Raw genomic sequence first — 6,000 nt, forward strand, 5'->3', positions numbered from 1 at the left:
CGTTTGTGTTGTTGCAGAGAGTCTCACCCTTCTGGGTCTTTTTGGGCAGGTCGGAGGGGAGAAGAAACTCCGACTTCAGGTCTGCTTCAACCTCCTGGTGCGGGGCTTTGTTGAAGGCTGGAGGGAAGTGTCACTGACAGCAAAGAGCTGGGGGGCCTTGTTCCAATGGGACTGCATCATGGTCTGGAACTGGCTGACCATCTCATCCCACTGAGCCTCCAGGCACTGGCACCTGGCCTTGCACTCCTGCAGGTCTTCCCTCTGCTTGGAAAGCTTATGTTCATAGTCATCAGTGAGATGCTTCTGCTGAACCTCCTTCTCGGCCAGATTCAATTTGAACTGAGCCAGCTGTTTTGCCAACTTTTTTCCGTGGTGGCTGCTTAGTTCCAACAACTGCTTCCTGTTGGGGCCCTAAGGAGCGTGGGTGGGTAGGCAAGGAGTGGCAAGTAGAGACTGGCAAGGCACCCCTCGATGTGAGTGACATCAAGTTGGCCACGCCCACCCGGTCATATAACCACCTTGCCATGCCCATCCAGCTGGTCATTAGGCAGATCAAATTAGTGGTCCACAGGATTTAAAATTATGAATGTAGTGGTCCCTGAGGTCCGAAAGGTTGGTGACCCCTGCTCTGGATCCCTTCAAACAATGCCATCTTGTTGGACCTTGGAATATTGCCTTCTTTTGGGCTACACCTGCACTATGGCATTCTCCTCCACCAGAGAGCCAGATGGCCCCAACCCTATTTTTGTTTTAAAATGTGCTTTTGTAAAGTTTTTCTAAAGGGTGGCTCAGTGGCTAAGACACTGAGCTTGTCAATCAGTAAGGTCGGCAGTTTGGCAGTTCGAATCCCTAGCGCCGTATAATGGAGTGAGCTCCCATTACTTGTCCCAGCTTCTGCTAACCTAGCTGTTCGAAAGCACGTAAAAATGCAAGTAGAAAAATAGGGACCACCTTTGGTGGGAAGGTAACAGTGTTCCGTGCGCCTTCAGCATTTAGTCATGCCGGCCACATGACCACAGAGACATCTTCAGACAGCGCTGGCTCTTCAGCTTTGAAACAGAGATGAGCACCGCCCCTTAGAGTCGGGAACAACTAACACATAAGTGCGAGGGGAACCTTTATCTTTACCTTTTATGTTATATAAGTCTTTATAAATGTTAACACACCCTGAGCTGAATCTGAAACTGCACTGGCAAGTATCTCACAAAGCAGAGATGTCACATATAGAGAGTAAGGATGATAACCTTGACAAAAATAGGTCTGATCCATTGCTAAAACAATAAAGGATGAACTATACTTAAGTCCACAACAGACAAAATTGAACAGGACGAAGACTGGCACTTCTCTATTTCACAAGAATACAAGGGGAGGAGGCACAGCACAATCCAACACGCAAAATTCTGTTATAGACACACTCAATAAACAGGGCTTTAGACTTCCGGTGGAGTTGATTTCCTGGTCTGATCTACCTGGTGGGGCTGACATCCACCGTGGCCTTGTGCCACTACATTCCAGTCTAGTTGAAACTTCTGATTAGTCTTCAAGGGCAGCCCTGTTTACAGTCTATTACATTAATCAAGACATGAGATAATGATATGAATGAGCAGAGGCTGTGAATGTAAGAGGATGCCCAGATCACACACTACTCCTGAAGGGAAGTGTAACTCCATCCAAAAATAAAGATAGAAGTTCCCCAGCCTGAGGCAGTCCTAACAACCACAAGTATCCAGTTTCGCTAGGATTGAATCAGAGTTGATATTTCCAGAGTTGGTCACTGTGGCCCTTCTGCAGACATCATTTTGGGAAATACAAACTCCAGCTTTTGGCAGCTACTAAAACCAAAAGGGATTCATCCTGAGCATAAATTTCACAGGCATTTTATGGATCCACAAGTGTTCAAAGGACATTTGGGTGTTTTCCTGACAATCTGGCAGACAGTTCTGTTTTGTACCTGATTGATCTCTGAATGAAATTGCTTCTATGAGGTCTCTGCCCAGTTGTTGATCCCAATTTCAGGCCATTCAAGATGTGTGCAGAAGCAAGTACACTGGAAAATCAATATGTTACACAGCTTAATGTCTAAGATAATGCTGCAGCCAACATTTTAGATCAACTCATTGTTCAAGTCTGTAAAAAAAAAAAGAGAATCTTCAAAGGACTGGAAAGCAACAAGTTGTGTCTACAAGTTCTGGGCTAGAAAAAATCTAGACAACATTAGACAGCATTAAAAAGAAAGAAGAAATGTGTATTTTGGTGTAGAAAACAAAACCCTTTCATCATTTGCAGTAGCAATTCCTGTTGGCTGTACTGAATGAGATAAATCCTGGAGAAGAGTTCCAAGTTTAGGCCAGAATCATGTACCAATGGCAAAGAGCAAAGATTATGTATCAATCTCCACAGATTTTCAAATCAGCAAAGGTCCAAGGCAAGGATGTCCAAGGATGTCTCTTGCTATTTATCATTGCTATAGTAATGTTGGCAGAAAAGGCTTCAGGTGATAAACAAATATCAATTCTCAAAATCTATGGAGGTAGAAAATAATCTCAAATATTAGACAGGCAATGTATTGTAATATTAACTACCACAACACCATGAAAGTCAATAATTGTATTCATTATTGAATATGGAATTAATATGGAATTATACTGAATAATATTGAAGGTGAGTTGATGAATTTCATTATTTCATTAATGAAAACAATTCATAGTTTTGGAGAACTCTCTGGATACAAAATTAAAATCCCAAACCCAAAAATAATGACAAGATATGCAGTGTAAGAAGTTTTTTTTTGGCAGGAAAATCTGACCATCAGATAGCCCACTCAGAGAGATAGTTTGGTCTGCATTTGACAGGTAATAATCAGGAAATAAAATAATTCTGTTAAATTATGGCATGAAATCAAGAGAGATCTTAAAAGGTGAAGGAACATGGTTAGGAACAATTGCAATCATTAAAAGAATGTATTGCCCCAAACAGATTATTTGTTCCAAATGGTGCCAATCTGTAAAGAATTCAGGCAAATGTTTATATCTAAAATCATCTTGTGAGCTCCTGAACCCAGATCTTCTCTGAGTCCAATATTGCTATTATGTCATTCGCTAGGGTTTATTAATTGGCTGGGCTTCCATAGCTTTTTGAGCTAAATTATGCCTTATTTCAAAATGATACATTGAATGGATTAAGATTGATATGATTTATTCATCATATTAAATCACAGCAGAGGAGCTGTGTTCCTACAAGCATGACATTAAGCCACAAACAAGCTTAATGTCTGGTATGAACCCAGCCTTAGTGCATTAAGGATTGCAATCTGTTAGCTATGGGTTATTAGTGTATTCAGTGGTGGGCTTCAAACATTTCAGCAATGAATTATCTGCCTGGTTGCTGGGTGGGCGTGGCCTAGTCAGCCTTCTGCACCATGGGGGGGGGGGATTTTCCCCTTCCCCAGGCGCCAGAGGCTTTCCTCAAGCCTCTGGGTGAAAACTGCTTCCTCTGGGTCCCAGAGGCCAGAAATGCTTCCGGCCTTCCAGAACTTCCAGGAGGCCCATTTTCCCCCCTCCCCAAGCCTCCACATAGGCCCTGCACTTATCTCTCATCCATAATGGGCCATGTGGAGACTCCGGGCAGGGTGGGCGGGGCCAGCCAGGAGTGGGATTTGGAGGTTCTCTGAACAAGCCATAATGTTAGCTACGGGTTCTCCCAAACCTGGGCGGACCCGTAACAGCCCCACCCTGAGTGTATTGTGTAAATCCAACCATTGCGCTTTCTAATCATCAATGATTACATAAACTACACAATGTATGAAGCCACTCACAGGACTGCTGCTGTGGGGTTAGTGGAAGAGTTCTTACAACCAAGTACATGAAGATCTGGGAAAATGGATTTCCTATTGATGGCATTTCTCCCGTGCAAAAAAAAATCATCTGGCTGATAACACAAAACTATTTTTTTCCCCCTTAGCTGCAATGACCATTTTCAAACAAGCTACGTGAGTCTGCTTGTTCTTGTCAGTTTGAATTTCCTTGCAGCAATTTATTCTTTTCCTTTAAGAGATGGGGAGGGGAAATTCCCCCCGCCCCCTTGCAATAGCTGCCATCTGCTCCAGCCAGGTCACAGTGGGCTATCAGCAAAGTGGTAAGCAAATAATAGTAATAAAAAAGGAACTCAGCTGAGGTTTCCCCTCCCCCACCCATCACACTGTCTTTCAGAAAGTGATCTATTGCTGCTATTAGTGGAATTAGATGCGATGATACATTGACATCAAACCTTATCCCGCTCCTGAGTTAATGGAATGGAACCAAAAACCCAGCGAAGCAGGCAAGCAGTTCCTCTTGTTCCTTCTATTTATACTTAGTAAATACAGTACTACCACAATTATCAACCATTTTAGTGAACAGAATACCAAAAGGACTCGTTATGTTTCTTTGAACTGCAAGTTTTCTCTCACACTTGAACGGACTGATTCTTCAAGGCCGTTAAGAATTTTTCTCAGCCCTGATGCTAGAAAGGAATAAGGGGTACCCTTTAGAGGGGTCTTAAAATCTTTGCTTGCTCTTTCTGTATGCTCAGATGTGTCCTCGGAGGATTTGTGCCATATTAGACATTCTGATTGAATTCATACATGATGCTGAACCACACGGTGTTAACTAAGCCAAAATTGGTTGGATTCATACATCATGCTAAGCCATTAAGTTTAATATACAAACCAAAATGGCTGGATTCTCACAACACACTAAGACAAAAAGAAACAAGTCACATTGTGGCTTAGGACAATATGTGGAACCAACAACGAGATCACTGTTGCTAAATATAAGAATACTAGCAGATGTACCAGATCCGAATGCAATCATAGAATATAGCCTTGTATGTGTGCGATTGAACACGCTGAATATTAACACTTTGGGAACAGGCAGAAGCACCTGACTGACCTTGTTTGGGCTTTAGAAATTAAGATGGGTTAGAGTTTGGATGAGAGGCTTCAAGATATTAAGGGTTGTAGACTGGACTGAATAGTTCAAAGAATATTCTGGAAGAAAACAGCAGCATATCCCTAATTCTGCCAAGAAAAGTATAGTGTTCAATGCAGTGGTGGGATCCTCCTGGTTTAACAACTGGTTCAGTGATCGCATGATTTGTGCGTGTGTGCGCAGTTTGAAGAAATCGTCACTTCCGGGTTTCTTCGGAGGAGTAACACAGCTGATTCGTGTGGCAATCTGCTGTGCCGCGTGAATCAGCTGAGAAGATAAAAGTAGAAAAATAGCATGGGTGGGATCGTCGGAGCTACTGGTTTGCCTGAACCGGTCCGAACCAGTAGAATTCCAACCCTGGTTCAATGGATAAAATCAACACAAGCTGAACTCATCTTGAAGAACTCATCTTTTTGACTTTGTGTCAAAGAAAGGCTAGTAGACAATTTATCCCTCTCTTCAAATAGGGAGGAAAGCAGCCTTGAGAGGATTATTGTTGCTAGAGAAAAGTGGCCCACAAAGAAATGGGTTCAGTGTCTCAACACTTCTTTTTCTCCATTTAAATATGCCGACACTTAATTTTAACATTGGAAACCATTTCCATCAAGAGTTCATTTATGGATCGGTCTGTAGTCTGCACTTTTGCTTGTCATCCAAAAAGTTTCTTCAGCTCTGACATTGAGTAGTTGGAGCTGTGCAGGATGTTTTCTGTTTCTTCACTGGTTTTTTTTTTCCAAAATTTTTATTTTTTAGATAAAAACAAATAAAATCATCCTCCATTACAAAGTTGTAGAAAGTGTGTCAATTGGTTACACAGAGTTTTCGTGCATCCCTTCCACCGTCATCACCTCTAATTCACATCAAATTATCTACTTTACATCACATATATTTATATATAATTATTATCATCATACCTCATCCTTCATATGACTATAGTTGTTTTAACATCCCTTTAGAACAAACATTCCAAAATTTAAAACAAAACCACATAGTGGCATTCCCTTATCTATTTTCAATATCATCCAACCACATT

Source organism: Natrix helvetica (genome assembly GCF_964273705.1).
Source record: "Natrix helvetica genome assembly, chromosome: 3".
NCBI lineage: Eukaryota > Metazoa > Chordata > Lepidosauria > Squamata > Natricidae > Natrix > Natrix helvetica.